The sequence below is a fragment of the Astyanax mexicanus genome, chromosome 17, assembly GCF_023375975.1.
Source record: "Astyanax mexicanus isolate ESR-SI-001 chromosome 17, AstMex3_surface, whole genome shotgun sequence".
Taxonomy (NCBI): Eukaryota; Metazoa; Chordata; class Actinopteri; order Characiformes; family Acestrorhamphidae; genus Astyanax; species Astyanax mexicanus.
In genome coordinates this window covers 16,197,509-16,217,544 of record NC_064424.1, presented here as the reverse complement: position 1 = coordinate 16,217,544, position 20,036 = coordinate 16,197,509, and the positions used below count along the sequence as shown (strand labels likewise).

Here is a 20,036-nt window from a genome sequence, read left to right as displayed (position 1 = left end):
AGAATATCACTGCACATCATCGTAAGGACAAGAGAAAATCTTGCTTGTCATTTTTCTGCTCTGTCACTTGTTACAAAATCGTGGCTGCAGATCGCACAATCCAATAGAAATTACTGTTGACTTATTGCGCAATGGCATTTTAGTGTGAACGCATGGTAAAAAGCTTTAAAAGAAGACATGGAGTAAAACACAATAAAAAAATAGCGATATGTTGTATATAATAGTTAAGGAAAGTTTAGAGCCCAGAAGGACTACAAGACAGATTCTAAGCTGGCTAATTTTATCCCGACCACGGAACTAAACTCTGAGCTTAAGCTAAGGTTAGCTAAAAATGTTTATATATGTAATGTTATAATATGTAATCTGGGATATGTAAAGGAGTAGCTCTAACTACCAACACTTTTTTCAGGGGAGGAAAGGCTTAGCTTTGGTTTACACAGCCAGTTGTGTATCAAGATAGCTTGCAGCTATATAAACTCCACATGAGCTGCTTAAATGCACAAACAGTTAAAGAAAAAAAACGTACAATGCATGACTTCTCATCGCTTGCCATTGCAAAAGTTTTTGAACTTGTCTTGCATTTGCTCATTTAGTATGCTAGTTCAGGGTTGTCTTCCTTGAAACCCATGTGAGCTTTGCATCTGTGGAAGGGGGCTGGCAGACAACTCTGTTCAGTGGTTCAAAATTGGACAGTGTTTCGACAGTGTATATTCGATGTTCAGTGGATATTTGCATTTCACCTATTGTCTTGCTCACAAACTTCCTAAACTCACTAAAATTATATGTTATGAATGGTGTTCCTGATTTTGCTGAGTACTTTAATGAAATTTGCTGCAGCGAGGTAAGGGACTATCTGTAATGTACTGACCCTAACCAAAAATGTAAAACATTCACAGAGTTAAGGAATCTGCTGGAGTTTGTTGTAAAGACTACTGAAAACAGAAATGAGGTGAAAATCAATAAATGTTTTTAACAGCTACCTAAATTTTATGATGGATATTTTGTATATTTTAGCATTTAAACATTCTTATCATACATGTATTAAAGTTTTTTTTTGGGTTTGCCACCCCTGATGAAAAAAAATGAGAGTAACTCAGAACCCTTCTCCAGAATGTAAGCCTGGAGTCTGCACAGTTGAATAGTGCACATCCTTATATTTATTTTAAATGTAATATTTTGTCTTTGCAGGAGAAAAGTTCCATCCGAGCCCAGTCCAGGGTTACCATGATGAATCTCCACAATCTCAACTAAAGGAACGCTCCCACCCCCCCACCTGGTTCTCTCTCTCTTTCTCCAGTTTCAGGCTCACAAGGTATTCCCACTGTTATGCTCACACAATGCTAGCCATTAAACAGCCCAGACCCTGAATTCACGCAGCTGTACACTGATATGTAACACAATGAGTCCTAAACTGCTGGAATTTCAGCGAAAGGAGCTGGCGAGTCTTTGATGTGTTTCATAATGATGCCTTCAGCTACTGCAATATGTATGTTTCCCACTCTCTGAGCTTGTGCCACTTTCAGATTGGCTCCGAGCACGGTTCTCATGGAAACGCTCTCGTACTCCCACTATAGAAACAGCCCACCTGTTTCATATAAACATATTCGGGAGATGGTAATGATATGCCAGCATTCTGGTATCTGCAGGGAAATCCTCTCACTCTGGAAAATGTTGTTCAGACTCACATCTCCTTTAAGAATAGGGGCTCCTTTAAAGAACCATCCACTGAAAGAATTTTTAAGGAGCTAGAAGTGGTTCTTCATTGGCGTTCTGGCATGTTTACAAGTGATATGTGTACAAGTGAAAATGAAGTAGGGTTGCAGTGCCCAAAACCCAGTTTATGCCACTTGCCGTGTGCTAGTTGCTCACCCTCCACTACTTCTCTGAATGTGGATGTAAAATGACTTTTTATTAGTGCTGTCAAGTGAAATCATATATCAGAAGTAATTACATCCACTGTGATTAATTCATCACATTCATCCCTTAATTAATCAGTGTTAATGTTTTAACACCTTGTTTGTCTGTGGTTACTTAAGCAAAATGAATGCAATCATTTGAAAATTAATCTTTTTTTTTCAGTTTATAAGTAGTCTGACTTTTAAAAGGTACCTGGGTCCCTTCTTACACGGGGTTCCTCCCAAGATTTTTTCCTTCAGTTCTGAGGGTTTTTTCCTTGCCACTGTCACTGGGCGTTTGTCTTCTATGTTTCATATTTTATGTTTTAAATTTTATATGATTTAATTATTTTAGATAAACCCCTAAATGAACACAGGGTTGTTTTTAAGAATGGTTTTATGTTAAATTTGTAAATATTAAACATGTATAAGATAAAGATTGCAGCTTGTATACAACTAGAGGCTCTTCTCTCCAGATTAGTAGTGATTTTTCTACCTTGTAATCTCTAACCTAGTCATTCAGTATAATGTCACGTATATATTTTACAACTCATAAGTGGTCCTAGACATATATTTAAGATAATCTGGATCTAAGATTAGGAAGCAGGTTAAGTACTAGGTTAGGTTAAGTGCTGGTGTAAAGAGGCAAAACATTAAATTAACACAGCATTGTAGAAACATGCAGAGGAAATCAGAGAAATTGTCATTACTTGTAACCAGCTGAGAGAAAACAATGTTTTGAATGAGGATCTGAGGTTTCCTTAAATCCAGCACTGCTAATCTCGGGTGATTTCCCCAAAAAATTAGCTGTTTTAGCCAATAAGGGGCAAACAAGCAAATTATGTGAGAAAAGAACAAGTCAATTCTGTGAGTGATTTCCAAAGGACTTTGTGAACCACAATTTATATCATTAAAATCTAAGTGGGTATTTCTTGCTTGTAGTCTTTCCCTAAATTGAGAATTGTAATTGTTCTTTGATCAACCATTGAATTATTTTCTGGACAAGCTAAGACATACAGAAACGTTTTTTTAACTGCAATTAGTAGCATGCTGAGCCAGATTAAATAAATACAAATTGTAAACAGAAAGATTTATCTGTTTCTGTATTTTCAATTACCAATGAATAAATACAGGCTGTATAACACATTGAGAGTTGTGAATATTACGACAGGAGGTCTTTTAGGTTGTTGATTCATTAATTTTGTGCAGTAAAAATATGTAGATGTACTAAATGAGTTAGATCAAAGTAAAGTGGATTAATTAAATGACATATAAAAAAAATCTCTCAGACTCTGATACAGATTGTTTGGATCCCTCGTGTCACCTCTGTGAGCTAAAGTTGTTTGTGATTTACTTTAAGATAAGAGCAATGGAGAGAAACATGCTGCTGGCGGCTCAAGATGTGATCTGCCATTGAGGGCTCTTTTCAGATTTGCTCTTTGTGTTCATAATGCCAAAGAGTAGTTTAACAGGATTAGCGCCGTGTCCGAGGGACGGAGCGTGATCCTCATACTCTCACTAGCTACAGACTTAACTTCACTAATGTGGAAAAAGAGAAAGAGCATAGCTCAGATAGCCTCTTTAAGGAATTAGTGTCAGAGGAACCATTTGAACCAGCATCTGTGTTGCAATTTTACCTTAAAACAGCTTCAAAATCCTTTTTACTCTAAACACTGTTACTGCATCATGTAACTTGGTGGAACAATGATAAAACTTTGTGTAAAAAATGCATATCGCTAAGTCTTACTCTGTCAGTTAACTGGACATCTGGACCAAAACATTAGGTGTGAAATGTTCTGCAATCTGCAGCCTGGACCGAAGGACTGTATCAGCTGAACTATGGTCCAGTTTGTTTGCAGCGAGAAATAACTTTTTAAGAAGGTTCAGCCTTTCAGATCAAAACTAAATTGACCAAATGTACACAGTGTAACACATGCATCTTGATTCAGACTCTGGTCTGGATTTTAAAATTAGGGAAAACACCTTCAAAATGGCAGTTCTGCATCTTTCGGCTTGTCAACAAATACATGAATAAAACTATGCAGGAGTGGAGTTGAAAGCATGATTTGTGTTTGTAGCAGTGGTGTTAAAGTAAATTACACTCCCTAACTGTAGGGGGAGCCCAAAAGCTAAAAATATCCACGGTTACAGACTTACAGTATAATGCTGCTTTAAATAATTCTTTGTGTAACTCAAATGTGTAGAGGCTGCAGTACTTTTCATATTGAGTATTGGTTGAATGATGAAGAGGAGCATACTTCTTGAACAATTCTTGTAAATTTATCAATGGTTCTTTAAGGCAGCATCCCTTAAAAGGTTCATAAGGGAGCCAACTGTGTTTTTTCTATGAAAACGTTCCAAATAATCAGTTCTGGCACCTTCACTTTTAAAAGTGCAGCCAGTGTGAGCGAGTGAGGCTTTTGTGGTCTCCTGTTGTTGGGGCTCTTGGTTTCACTGGCTTTATGTCTTCCCTAATGCCGAGAACTATTACTCACCGCTAAAGCTAATCTTAATGTTTCTGGCGGGCTGAGAATAATCTCACTCTGGCTGAGGGCAGAATTGGGGAAGTGGTTTGTTTCCACTCTGCTCCGTTTATTATGTGGCGTGTCGGAAGCTTCCCTCCATAAGATGCAAATTCTGGCGGAGTGGCCCAACATCCGTTAGCCTATTTTGTGGTATGTGTTTAATTGTGGATCAGTTCCAGCGGGCTTTAAAGCCTGAGAACGTATTCCAACGAGCCCTGGGTTTAGCTAAGGGCAACTTTTTTTTGCTTCTCTTTTTAGCAGGGATGAGGTGTTGGTGTGGTTTTGTGGTTATGTCAGAAGCAGAGGTTCTGCGTTCCCCGTATGCCTGTGTTTCTGGCTCTGTGCATGTGGGTGTATGTGTGTTCTCTCTCTCTCTCTCTCTCTCTCTCTCTCTCTCTCTCTTTCTTTCTCTTTTTGGTATCACTCTGCTCTGCTGCAGCGTCTGCGTGAATATCGGAGGCCTAATGGCACATGGCTGGCTGCTTCTCTATCAGCGCTGTCAGCATTATTAGCACAGAGGCAGAGCCTCGACACCCAAACCGTTGTATTTCACCCCTGTGCTTCTTCCAAAGACCTGTCAGTCCATTTAGATGGCCAACCCCGTAAAATCCAGTTGAGTGAGCCAGCGGCTCCAATTAAAGTGTCTTTTGCTCCATCAGCCTGGGCTAAAATAAGGCCGTTATTTAAGGGCTGCTGTGGAAAACTGCCTTAATTAAAAAACATGTACACGGAATAAATAAAAACCATAAGATGTAATTTTAACTTCAGAAATCTCTGTATTTGCGTTTGTAGTAAATGTTTACACTCATGGAGACATGTGACTCAAACTCAAACAGTTTGTACCTGTCTTTAGTTTATAAATAAATTTTTCATTAATTATAATATGCAACATATATATACTTTAGTTTCTGAATCAGATTCTCTGATTTTGCTATTTATAGGTACATGTTTGAGTAAAATGAACATTGTTGTTTTATTCTATAAACTACTGACATTTCCCATTTAATCACAGTTTTCATGCATCTTGGCATGTTCTCCTCCACTAGTCTTACACACTGCTTTTGGATAACTTTATGCCACTTCTGGTGTGAAAATTCAAGCAGTTCAGTTTGGTTTGATGAGTATATTCCAGAGGTTTTCAATTTCACAAAATAAATTTTTTTCAGAGCTGTATATAATGTAATATGAAAAATACAAACTAAATAAATTTTTTTTTTAGATTGACTTACATTAAAAGCAAAGCACTTACAGTGGTTGCCAGAATAAGTGAAAATGTACAATAATTTATACGGAAAATGTATGTATTTATTTGTAGTTATATTGTAATGTTTACCTGAGGCAGGCCCAAACTCCACCTTCCTCCTCCAGCTCCTACACTGTGCATCAGAGCACCATTGTATACATTGTGGAAGAGAGCTGATGGGGAGAGCTTAGAAACCATAAACCATAACCATAAGTTAATTTTAACACTCTACTCTAATAATTTAACTAAAATAATGTGTTCAGCATCATATATCCTGCTCATGAGCAGTTTACAACACTTTCTCATACTGGCTGTTTTCCAGCTGAAAGATATGATCTGCACAGGGCTAGGATAGTAGGTAGCTAGCCAGCTAACCCAGCCATTTTTATTCATTTTCAAATAAAACGTGCCGCATTTCTCTTTGTAGATTTTACTCATGTGACTTGAGTAGCACTAGAAACAGCATCAGTAATATAATACCCATCTCAGACTGATACAGTGCATCACAGCCCAATATAAAATACACTCCATCAACAGTGCACTGGATTAGCTTGTTCTAATGATATGCACAGTCTTCAAGGAATTCTTAATTTCAGGTTTAATATCTGCGCGCCGTTTCACTGGTAGCACTGGTGACGCACAAAATGATGCTGCCGGGGTGTTGTAATCTCTCAGCAGAGCCAGTGAATGTTCCTTTGGGTTCCAGCTAATTATTTGCACTTTGTAGATGCTTTATGAATCTTTCTCATACACTCCCTCTCACTCTTCTCTCCTCTCTCTTTTCCCTCTTCTCTTTCTCTCCCCCTCATTCTTTTTATAGCTGAGGGTTAGAATACAGGCCTTGTTCCTCTTATATCTGCTTTTTATGTGAGTGCATAATGATGCGTTACCTTGCTGTGTTTGTACATTGCACTAATGAATACTAAAGCTGGCTAATTAGAAAGATGCATTAATAAAATATTGTTTTGCTTATTGTTGTGGGAGCCTGCAGAACCAAACAATCACTGGCTTCTGCTCCTATTGCATGTCGTCTGTCAAAGTCGGGTTCGCAAGTACAGAGAACACAGCCCTTTGGATAAGGTACTGGGTTTGTGCAATTAAAAATAAAGAGACCGGGAAGTTTCTTTTGGGTGAAACCATGTAAGAAGCTCTGAAAAAAAAAAACTTTTCTTTGCACAGTTCTTTAAAGTAGGCGTGTAAGAAAAGATCAATATAATCAAATATCATGAGATTTTGTTTTGTAATACTGTACTGTACTTTATTTTGTGTTGTGTTTAAACCTTGACCACTAAATAACAGTTTTGTAGGTCGTTTTCAGATCCCACTGTTCTGATTGATAAAAAAGTAAACTTTCCTTTTACTCAGATTTCATAAATATGTGTTCCATGAGAGTTTTTCTACAGTATTGCAGTATATTGAATCATCAACTTCCATGCTTATTGTATCACTGTATAAGTTCTTGCCAATACACAGCCCTACTTTAAAGTAACTTGTTTTTTTTAAGTACCTTGGGGTCTGTGAGGGCAGAGCTTCTTTTAAAAGCTTAAAGAACGTTCACTAAAGTTATGGTTCTACAGCAGGTTCCATAACTGTGTAGGTTTTATTACCTCTATTTTCAAGGGTTAGTTTTTATATTTGTCAGCTTTGGTTAGATTAAAACAACCCTTGCGGTGATTGCTTTGTTATTGCTGGTCCTTACAACCAATTAAGGTTCTGGGCTCATTTAGGGGACAAACTCATTGTTTCTGGTTTGCTTTCAAAACAATTGACCAGCTTTGATACTGACCATACCTGCACTCACCCCACAAAGCTGAGCTTATAACTCCTACCTCGCTTCAGTTTTGTGAAAGTGTGGTTTTATTAGAACTATCTTGATGGAAAGGGAAGTAATGTGATAAGCACAAACTATGAACCAGATGCACCAATCACGTAACCCCACAAATGGCACTGGGAGCCGATAGTTTCTACACCTGCAGTGGCCCACACCAGATTTTGCTTGAAGTGAACCCCAAACCAATTATTTAAGGAGGACCAGAGCTCTGTGGTCTGCACCACTTCTGGTCTCGAAAACAGCTATCACACTTTCACACACACTTTCACACAAACATATTGAATTTGCAGTGCAAGAAAAGGATAGTAAAAAAATGATTGTGTTCTAGGCATTTTAGCATCTACAATTGTGCATAGGTGAGTTTAGCGAGGCTACTACACCACAGGCCTTTACACATAGAGTTTAAAAACTAATAACCAAGTTCCGCACCAGTAACATTACATTTTTATATCTTACATCTTTCTGGGGCATTAAAAGCATACTATTTTTTTATTATTATTTGTCTATTATGAAAAAGGGATTAATACTAATCAATATTTTTACAAGGATCAAGGGTTAGATTTTACATTTTAAAAAGTTTTTTTTCCTTTTTGCTTTCTGTCATACATAAGCAACATGTTACCTTTCCATTTTCCATTAAATTGAAGATATGTCCGTATGAATGAAATCCAATCAGGACTTTAATGCATTAGTGTACCATTTTCTTGCTTGGTCCGGACAAAAGGAGCAGAACTACAAGTATAAACACACCCTAAGATGGGGTTGTTTGTTTAAAAGATGAAACAGCAGAAAGAGGACAGAAATCTGTGCACTGAATACATAACTGGTATTCCAGTCGCTATCCATGGTCCTGAATCTTCATGCGGTATGGGCTGAGCAAGCTACACACTCCCAGAGCATGCTAATTGCCTTCAGCTGTTCATTGTAAAATCGGTACTGGGGATTACTGGTGAAATTCAATAGCGTATACAACTTACAATAAGAAGTTTGTGTTAAAAAAAGTTTTTTTGAAGTTAGAAGTGGACTAAATTCCTTCAAAACAATTGGAAGAAAAAGTTTATTAATTTATTAATTAATTAATTAATTCATCTATCATTTATCAGATATCTATCTGAGTTTATGTCACACAAGTTTAAAACATAAAGCCTCCTACCAAGGATTATATAAATGAGTGAGTATTTTTACATCATTTTGGTTTGTTTTGGTTTCACATAGGCCTGTCGCAATAACTACGTTATCGGCTTATCGTACGATGATTTTTAAAATCGGTTTCACATAGACCTGTCGCGATAACTATGTTATCGATTTATCGTACGATGATTTTTAAAATCAATCATTTCTGGGACACTATATCGTCTTGAAAATTGTTATCGTGACAGGCCTAGTTTCACACCAGGAAGACCGCAAGTGTAACAAACCATGTGACCACATTGTATCCTCTAATTGGTCAGAACTGTAAGTAAATATAGGAAGAGGGTCCTGTGTTCCAGACCTGCCCATATTGTACTGCAATTACCATGGAGCAGTGGCAAAAATGCCATTTTTTAATAGCTGTAATTACTATCTTTCAAATCAGATGCAAGGATGCATATGCCTGTAGTCAATACTGTGCAGACTGTGGTTGAAAAATGTGTCAAGATGGTCAATAATTTTGGCTTTATTTCTGAGGAACAGAAGGGAGTGGAACCACAACCTCCATGTGTTCTACAGTCTTTGCATCCAACCCTAAATTAGTATGACTAAATATGATTCTACTGATTCTACTACAAAACACTACACACCCTAAAAAAAGAAGATGCATGAAAGTGTGGTGTTCTGTTCGTGTGCTCTGAAGCAGGTGTGTATTAAAGGCGATGTTTGTGGGGTAGATGCATGGTCAGTCTGAGTATTGATGTGCTGGCTCTTAAAGGAGGAGGCCAGGTGAGCAGTGCACTGACTGTAGATCACTGTTTGCAGTCCTCTGAGCAGACTGGGCAGTCGGGATGCAACGGTGTTGGTCCATTGATTTCCCCGCCTCACCTTAATAAGTGCAAATGGAGACGGAAGTGCTCATGCTCCAAGATCTCACAGAGCATACGTAAAGAAGAGATGCTGTCTTTCAACACTGTGTCTGCTTCTCTCTCACTGTCTCTTCACTCTCTCTCACTCTCTCTCTCTCTCTCTCTCTCTCTCTCTCTCTGTCTCTCTGTCTCTCAGTCTGTAGAGGCATGCTTGAGGTTAACAGATGCAATACGTGTGTCCTGCTCTCCTTCTCCTTCTCTTTCTCTGTTCTCTTACTCTTCTTGAATGTAAATGAGGAAGGGCTACGTGTTCTCCAGGGGTTCTATAACTCAAGGCTGTGGGCTATTCTGCTAGTTTTTTTTTTTTTTTTTTTTACACATGGCTGGGCAGTCTTCCTTGGTCTGCTCAGTATATCTCATGAAGGCTAACTCTGTATAACCCATACACTGTTTTTGTATAACCCACTGTTTTGGTTACTAGTTGTTATAAATATTTCAATATTTTTATTTATTTATTTATTTTTTACCACAAAATAAATTTTCATACAGCCATAAAATACTTAGTGTTTTGCCCTGGTCGTTTTCTTCTTTAATCCAAGTTTCTTAATTCACTATTTGTGTTTGTGTAAGTAAGGCAGATGCACAGTTTGGACAAAATGTGATGCTGATTCACACTGATGTTAAATCACTTCATCATTAGGAACAGTTAATATAATCAGATATTCTGGACTGATTTATTTAGATTAGTAGTGACCTTTTTAAAATACTGATTTTGGTGTGTGTATTAGCATTAGCATTAGCCTACACCTGGTTCTGAAAGGGTTGTTCAGTGGTGGTTAAAAACAAAGTAAGTTTTACTGCTTTCCTGCTGGTTAAAATACAATGTTTCTGTGATAGTGTTTTTTTTTTGTTTTTTTTTCTACCATAAAACTGTTTCACGATGCAGCCTCTAACTAAACTCTCTGATTTACCCTCTGAGAACTCCCCCCAGTGCTGCTGGCTAAAACATAATGTTAATTAATTGCACTTAATCACACCAGTTGGTGCTGTAAATACTGCGGTTAAGACAAAAACCTGGAAGTGGACTGGATTGGGATTAAAGTAATATACTTGTAATATTTGATTAGTGAAAATATTCCAGGTTCATCCCCTTTCTCTTGTCACTGGATCAGACTGTTCATAGTTGAAAAACCTTTAGAATAAAACACGCTGATGATCAGTCATCACAACATATGGACATATAAAATGTGATCCTAGTTTTAACTATGAGTGTGATGATGTTGAAATCAGATGCAGTGTATTTTCTTTTCAGTTGTGGCTAATTTTAGCGTGATCCAGTTTGATAATTTGGCAAATTAAAGTGCAAAGTCACCAAAATGCCATAAATCTTTAGTAAAAAAGCTTGTGTAACTTCACAGCACTCGCAACAAAAGAACGCCTTTGTGGGCAGAGCTTAGATTCAGGAACTTCAGTATGAGTGTTTTCATCCTGAAATATGATCACGCTTATTAACCTGTATGTTGTCACATAAAACTGGTCTGAACAGACTGCAGCGATGATTATGCATATCATTACCTCAACAGAGCTCCAGCAGATTTGGAAACACTGAGCTGTGGGGGGGCTAAAGTCTCTGACTATCATATTGCCACTTGCTCAGCTGAGCATGACTGTGTGCACACCGGCTGGAGTAACGTGCAATTATACAATTAAATGCATTCAGACTTAAGAAGTGTCATGGATTCTAACAGTACTATAAAATTCTGCTGGAGTGCAACTTTGCTTGCAAAAAGTAATGTGATTGAGACTGTGTGACAAAAATCTGCTGACTTTGTGGGACAGCCAGTGAAAAACAGATTTTTTCAATTGGCAGTCGCTTTTGTATGACCTGAAGTACGCTCAGATGTGGTTTTACTGGCCTGTTTACACCCCTGTTATTTTGCCTTAGAATGCAACATTCTAATTTCCCTTTTAATCCTTTCAGACCCACACTTTGGTTGTGCATTGCATTTATTAATCTTCACACATAGCGATAAGCTACGCTTAGAGTGTATTCTCTATACAATTGTGTGAACCAAGCTGTGACCTCTGTACTGTGATAGTTTAGAACAAATAAAAGAAATACTCTGTAACACTCTTATCCTGTGTTTACAATGGCAGGTGATTGGTCACTTATGTTGCCCAAAGTTTGTGTCTTGTGGTTGTGTTTGAGGCTACTTGTGTGGGTGTGTCTGCATCGCCGGTTAGCACGCTGGCTAATCATGGAACAACCAACCCACCAAATAATAATACCTAAATGTCTAGGACAGGGGTGTCCAAACTACGGCCCGCGGGCGATTTGCGGCCGTTTCCGTTTTTTGGAGCGGCCCGCAAGGTATTTAAGAAATAGAATGAAAGTTGGCCCGCTGTTAAGCAGGTTTTTATAGTGTGAGATTCAAAGTTTGAACACTAGGTGTCAGAAACGGGCCAAAGAGTCTAAAAGCGGCGAGAGTGAAGTTGTAGCGCAGAAAAACGGGCCAAAGAGTCTAAAAGCGGAGAGAGTGCGCAGTTCTAGCGCAGAAAATGGGCGAAAGAGTCTAAAAGCGGAGAGAGCGCGCATATGTAGCGCAAAAAAAAGCCAAAGAGTCTAAAAGCGGAGAGAGAGCACATTTCTAGCACAGAAAACGGGCAAATGAGTCTAAAAGTTGCCGTAATTAAGGAGTTTAATATTAAGAGACATCATGAAATGAAACATCAATTTGAAAAATCTTAGTTTACACAACACTGTCAAAGACAAAGATAGTAAGTCAAGTAAAATGGTGTGTAACTGAAAGTAATCAGGAAATGTATTATTTAAAGTGGTATATTTCATTCTTTGGCCCGTGACTTCAAATATATTTCTCCTTCTGGCCCTCAACAAAAAAAGTTTGGACACCCCTGGTCTAGGATATCTGATATATTCTCTCACACTTTATTTGTCGTTGCCTGTATGTGTAAAGATACTTCATGTAAAACAGAGGTTTTGTGATTGTCTTCCATGTTCTGAACCACACTGTTGAGAACAGCAAAAGACTCCAAAGGAAAGCATTTGTATGAAGAACGTTAATATAGACAGAATCTTTACAATTTGATCGGAAACTATATCTAAAGTAAAAGTCTTTTATTTAAAGTAAAAGGCAGTTGTCAGTCCATGTCTTGTAGCATCTGGATCCTTGCAGATTCTGCTGTGTGTAGAAGGTAGGGAAGGCGCCAACTCCCCAGGCAACCAGATAGGACCAACCTGGTGGCGGTGGAGAGGATGACGGGGACATGTGAATTGTGTGATTAGAATTTTTTTAAAGACAGGTGGAAGCTGGTCATTGGTCAAGGTCATGTGATGTTGTATTAGAGTCTCCTAGCAGAACTTTAATTTCTGAGACTTTCATTTTTAAAAACTTGGGACCTCACACCACCATGTTTATGATTGGTCAGCATGATTTGTTGGGCCAATCACTTTTAAATGTCGCTTTATGTCATCATAACTCTTTTGCATAGAGATGAGAAATTTCTACTTACATTTTTCGTTTATCACTCTTGTCGATAAATCGTGGCTAGAAATCGTGTACTTCAATAGAAATCGACTAATCATCTCCTGTCGCTTTGCTGTTTGCAACTATGAATGCAGAGTTAATTTGGTTATATAGTAAATAAAGTATAGTATATAATTTGTATGTAACTAAAGACATGACCAACCTTCCTGACACACAAAACTTGTGTTGCTGGACAAGTGATGATTTAATAACGATGAAAGGGCCGCATGATTGGGCTTTAAGACAAATAGGCACTTTCATACACACACACACACACAGCTGAACAGAAAATATCAGCGTGGATGCCTGGGGCAAATGTCACCATGCTGCAAGAGGTGTTATTTTTGGCTGGCAAATGCCATACGCAGCCCATTGAGGCTGAGCAGCAGGAGACCTTTCCCAAAGTACGCAGCGCGCCCTGCCTGCAGGTGGCCAAATGGCAGAGGCGGTTTAATTCTAATGAGAACAAAACTACTCGCCGGACGAAAAGGGGCTCTGTGGCGACTGCTATTGAGTTAGTCCAATTTAGTCGAGTTCAGCTGTGAAAGGCCTGGCTGATGAGCACATTGACCGCACTGCTGATGTGATGAGGGTGATTATGAAGTGGAAAGACATGGCAGAAATTCGCCTATTGAGGAAACCCACTTTACATTCATGGTTCTTCTGTGTTTGAGGGCCGATGTTTCGAACTGAGGCAGATGTGTCATTAAAGCCTGCCTGAGCGAGCGCGTACCGCACAGTTCACAAAGCCCCGTTCTCTCATTTCACAGCACCACCCTGGCAGTAATGTGCCGTGCTCATTAAATAGCTCTTATGATTGATTTTGCAAGTGCATAATATTTTTACAGGCATTGTGAATGGAGGAGCCGGACTGAAGGTTGCCTCCCGCTTCACTGCAGGGCCAGAAGTAGACATGAAAGAGATTTGTAATAATGAGGCAAGATCAAGATCAAAAAGAACATCATTGTCATTCCAACCATATATAGAATGCATAGCAGTCTTTCAGGACCTCAGTGCAAGATCTGGAAGCGCATTAACGTGAAAATATTGTAAACTTTTTATGTAGTCAAATAGATTCAGATCAAATGTTCTTTTGTTTAGTTTAAACAATTTCTCTTCATCATATCATTATTAAAAATGGACAACATTGAAACATTCAGGTATTTCTTAAAATTCACAACAATTAAATTTTTCATATTTTTAGTTTTTATTGTAAAACACATAAGCAAAGTATGTAGTCGTGTAGAAGTGTGGGTCAAAAACAGAGAAAGAATGGGATAAAACATTAGAGCCGAATCACAAACCAAAAACAAAACCATAAGCTAGTAGCCGCATTAAATAAACCAGAAAATCACAGATACAAACAAACAAAAGGGTTAGGCAAAAAATATAGTCAAAAAGCAAACAGAAAGAAAACACTCAGTATATCGCTGATAAACAGGGAAAATACTTCACAAAATGAATTAAAAAACAGACAGGTTATATTCATTAATAAATGAATAGCACCTGAACACAATTTAGAATTTCGGAAATCACCAACGTGAGAGTGAGACCGGATTGGTTGAGTTCGGACACGTGATAAGGGAGGATGCATGATGGGGATTGTAGTTCCGGACTGTGGTTTGCCTATAGATGGGAATGGAAAAGTTTAGTGTTTTAAACTACAGAGTCCATAGCAGGCGTGGCATATTTTATTTATACTTAAAAATGTTTTATTGCATTTTTTTAACTTTGAACACAGATTATTTTTTGTGAGCCGTGTTCCAGTACAAGTTGGATTTCAAAAAAGCATGAATGCAAAATGAAAGAGGAATAAGAAATGATTCTGCTTAAGGTTCAGATTGTTACTAACAAATGTTTTACAGATGCAGTAATATTGTGTGTGTGCATGTATGTATGTGTGTGAGTGGGAGAGAAGAATGTGGAGAGGAGAGAGAATCATAGATAATTATGAGATTTAATCCATATTTTAGCATAAATGAAAAATGTAATCTATGTTCTGAACTCAGCAGTAGCAACACAATGTTTACATTGTCAGATACCACAAGAAAATGCTAATAGTCATTAGGCTCTGTAAAAATTGGACAAATTTATCATTTGTATTTAAGAATTTCTTTATTAAGTTTTCAAGATTAATGATATGCTTAAACGTTGACAATCCTAGCTCTGACAAATTAATATTGTGGTAAGAAAAATGTAAATAAATGCAATATTAAAGCAGTTAACACAGTAAGCTCTACCATACAGTGAATCAATACAGTTTGATCTATTACTCAATTCTACAGCTGCAGTTTGTGGGGAAGGCCTGGATGCTCTCATGTGCAGCAGCACTTATTATACATTTAAAGCACGGAGTCTCCCTCTGCAGGTTTCAGACCCATCTACTCCTCTTTCTTTGTCGGAGCGGCAGCCAGCAGAATGATGAATGCTTTATGGAGAACGACGGATGTTTTGGCTTGCCACTCAGTCCGCCATTTAAATAAAGCACTCGGGCCGGCACAAAAGATCTATTGCAGCTTGAGCCGCCTGCCGTTCAGGCAGCCCGCTGTTGTTTGCGATTATTTAGGACATGTGGAATGCTAATATGTAGCATGGTCTATGAATATTAATGCGGTAGGCACGGACATGCGAGGAGGGCATAGGGAGGTGGGGGCATGACATAGTGCAGTATGCAGGGATACGGGGGTGGAAAAGCCTTCATGTTTGTGCGGCACAGAGGAGAGAGACTGCTGACCCATGTAAATGGCAGATCCTACACGTGTGGTGCCTAGCAATGGGGCGAGGTGCCAGACGAGGAGCTGGCTTGTGTCAGGAGAGAGACTGTTTACTGCTGCTGCTGCTGCTGTTTTTGCTTTTGAGATGTGTTTACCAGCTACAGGGATTGCACAGTTTAAAAATATATATAGTTTAAAACAACAATTTGAAATTTGAAATTTGAAAACGTATTGGCAATATTCATTTTTTCTTCAGGGTCTGCATGTCAACTGTGGTACAAACTCCAAATAGCCTCAAATAACACACCTAAAAAAAAAGAATTGGTATAATTTTGTCATAAACCAAAACATGATTTAAAAGCTATGTAGTTGATTAACTACTGATGTGAAGCTAAGACACTGTTAAATCAATTTCAAGCACCAAAACAGTTTATCCACACAAGTAAAATATATTTTTAACAATATATAGGAATATTTCACATTTTTGAGGTTTAGGACCACATAATCTCCTCATACATCCTCCAGGCCACTTATTTCCTCATTATTGAGACAGCTGAGACTGTTCTAATTATTTTGATATACAATATGTGGGTATTACTTTAAATGAAAGTGCCTTTAAAGGGCAAGATAATGCCCCTAGACTGGAAAGGGTTAAACATTTTTACTCAGTTTGACTATAATTAATTATTTAAAAAATAAAACCTGTTTTTCACAGCTTTCCAAGTTTTTGTTGTGTTATATTTAAATTCTGTACACAGCAAGAGACATAAAATACAAAAATATTGGAAATTCAATTAATCAAAAGTTGTATTAGAACCCTAACACCCTAACATCTTAGTTATAGCAAAGACGTTGAACAGTCATAGATAGTCAGAGAGGCACCATAGCCTGCGGATGCAATAGTTGCACAATATGTGAAAACACTGTGTGCTTAAGGGATTAAAATGAATTAAATAGGGGTTGTGTATTTTACTGACCATTATTAATTCATAATGATTATTATATGCCCTATATATCCTGCTTTAATGTTAAAAGGTTTGAACGCTCATGTGGAATGCCTCCAGTGAAACTGCAGCCTCCTTCATCTCTTTCCTCTTTCTCGTCTGCTTCTTCAAAGCCCATAGCCTGGCTGTGCAATACTCTCAGTCTCCCCTACATTCCCTCTCTATCTCCCCCTCACTCTAAATCCTCCTTTTCAATTCTCTCTCCTCCTCACCCTTCTGTGCATAGTGTAGATGGAGATAGATTCCCCACCCAAGATGGTGGCGCGTTAACACGCAGCGGCCGCTCCGGGTCCGTTAAATGGTGCTTTTGTGTTACTATTTGTCGTTTTTTCCGTTTATTTTCTGCAAATATGTGCATCGGAACACCCGTGCACATGTTCTACCACCGCCAGACCCTGCTACAGTGGAGAAATCAGCCAGAAAACACGCTACCGGACGAGGTTCTGCAGACGCTACTTGAGCTTAGCCTGCTAAGAGACCCAGGCCGCCAGCCCGCGGTGTTTCCTGACGCCGGAGCCCAGCGGAAGTGCCATCGCAAGCGGTGCGAGCGTAAGCGCGGAAAGAGACCTGGGATCCGCGCGAGGCTAAAGGCTAGTCCTAGCCGGCCGGCTATACCATCGCTCTTTCTGGCAAACGTCTGTTCCCTTGACAATAAACTGGACTACATACGACTCCAGCGAACAACCCAGCGTGAGTTCAGAGACTGCTGTGCTTTGGTTTTTGTGGAATCGTGGCTGAACGACAACATTCCGGACAGCGCCATTCAGCTAGCCGGGCTAACCGCGTTCAGAGAGGATAGGAGCGCGGCTCTATCCAGGAAGACCCGCGGTGGAGGCATGTGTGTTTACATCAACACGGAATGGTGTAACAACGCTGTGACTGTCGCCAAACACTGCTCTCCGCTGGTGGAGTTCCTGATAGTCAAGTGCAGACCTTTTTATTTAGTATGGGAGTTCTCCGCCGTGCTAATAGCTGCTGTCTACATCCCACCCAGCGCTAGCATTGGTGCTAATGCTAAAGAGGCTCTGTGTGAACTCTATCGGTCTATCAGCGATCTGCAGAACAAACACCCAGACGGACTGTTTATTATCGCCGGAGATTTCAACCACGCAAATCTCAAGTCAGTGCTCCCTAAATTCCATCAACATGTGGACTTTGCAACGAGAGGAGCGAGCACGCTGGATCTTGTTTACACAAACATCCCCAGCGCGTACCGGGCGGAGCCCCGCCCCCACCTCGCTTTCTCGGACCACATGTGTGTTTGGCTGACTCCAACATACACACCACTCATCAGACGCTCCAGACCAGTTCAGAAGCAGGTGAAAACCTGGCCGGCAGGCTCCATCTCTGCCCTTCAGGACTGTTTTGAGTGCACTGCATGGGACATGTTTAGGGAGGCTGCTACTGAAGGCGATTCTGTTGATTTGGAGGAGTATGCAGCATCAGTCACTGGCTACATCAGCAAGTGTATTGATGATGTCACTGTCTCCAAGACCATCACTACACGCCCAAACCAGAAGCCTTGGATGACTGCTGAGATACGTGCGCTGCTGAGGACCCGCGACTCCGCCTTCAGAGTGGGTGACAAGGTGGCCCTGAGGAAAGCGAGAGCCGACCTGTCAAGAGCCATCAGAGAGGCAAAGCGCGCACACGCCCAGAGAATCCACAGCCACTTCAAGGACACGGGTGACGCGCGGCGTATGTGGCAGGGCATCCAGGCAATCACCAACTACAAGACAATGCCACCGTCCTGTGAAAGTGATGCCTCCCTCCCTGATGCCCTGAACAACTTTTATGCACGGTTTGAGGCACAAAACAACACGATGGCGAGAAAGACCATGCCCAAGCCGGACGAGCAGGTGTTGTGCCTGACTGCAGTGGATGTGAGGAACACTCTGCGCAGAGTCAACCCACGAAAAGCTGCAGGACCAGACAACATCCCCGGCAGAGTGCTCAGGGAGTGCGCAGACCAGCTGACAGATGTTCTCACGGACATCTTCAACATCTCCCTGTGCAGCGCCACTGTCCCAACGTGCCTCAAGTCCACCACCATCGTTCCCGTGCCGAAGAAGTCCACAGTGTCCTGCCTCAATGACTACCGTCCCGTTGCACTTACACCCATCATCATGAAGTGCTTCGAGAGGCTAGTCATGAGGAACATCAAGACACGACTGCCCTCTTCACTGGACCCCCTGCAGTTTGCGTATCGTCCCAATTGCTCCACGGACGATGCCATCACCACCACCCTTCATCTCTCCCTCACCCACCTGGAGAAGAAGGACACTTACGTCAGAATGCTTCAGTTCAGCATTCAACACCATCATCCCACAGAACCTCATCAGGAAGCTAAGCTCGCTCGGCCTCAACACCCCCCTCTGCAACTGGATCCTGGACTTTCTGACGGGGAGACCCCAGTCAGTCCGGTTCGGGGGCAGCACCTCCAGCACCATCACACTGAACACTGGGGTCCCCCAGGGCAGTGTCCTGAGTCCTCTGCTGTTCACCCTGCTGACTCATGACTGTGCTGCAAAACACAGTTCTAACAGCTTTATCAAGTTCGCCGATGATACAACCGTGCTGGGTCTCATCACCAAAGGCGACGAGTCAGCATACAGAGAGGAGGTGCAGCGGCTGACAGACTGGTGTACAGTCAACAACCTTCACCTGAATGTGGACAAGACAAAGGAAATGGTTGTTGACTTCAGGAGAGCACAACACACCCACTCTCCACTCAACATCGACGGGTCCTCTGTGGAGATTGTTAAGAGCACCAAGTTCCTTGGTGTCCACTTAGCAGATAACCTCACCTGGACCCTGAACACCAGCTCTACAGCCAAGAAAGCCCAGCAGCATCTCTACTTCCTCCGGAAGCTGAGAAAGGCCCGTCTCCCTTCACCCATCCTCACACTCTTCTATAGAGGGACCATTGAGAGCATCCTGAGCAGCTGCATCACTGCCTGGTTTGGGACCTGCACCGTCTCTGACCGCAAGACTCCAGCGTATTGTGAGGACAGCTGAGAGAATCATCGGCGTCTCTCTCCCCTCCATCACGGACATTTACACCACCCGCAGCATCCGCAAAGCAACCAGCATTGTGAATGACCCCACTCATCCCTCACACGAACTGTTCTCCCTCCTGCCTTCGGGAAGAAGGTACCGCAGCATCCGGTCCAGCACGACCAGATTCTGCAACAGCTTCTACCCCCAAGCCATCAGACTCCTTAACTGCAGAGACTGAACTGATGGTTTTTCTGTACATGCACACACTGTCACTCTTAC

At 40.6% G+C, this 20,036-nt stretch overlaps 1 protein-coding gene across 1 annotated transcript in view; it reads left to right on the top strand.

Moving 5' to 3' along the window:
* slc8a4a (solute carrier family 8 member 4a) overlaps nt 1-20,036 on the top strand; it is a 131,220-nt gene that overhangs the window by 1,340 nt on the left and 109,844 nt on the right. The window contains exon 3 of the mRNA XM_022676270.2: nt 1,189-1,312. The gene's annotated coding sequence lies outside the window, so the exon portion shown is untranslated. The remainder of the gene's footprint in view (nt 1-1,188; nt 1,313-20,036) is intronic.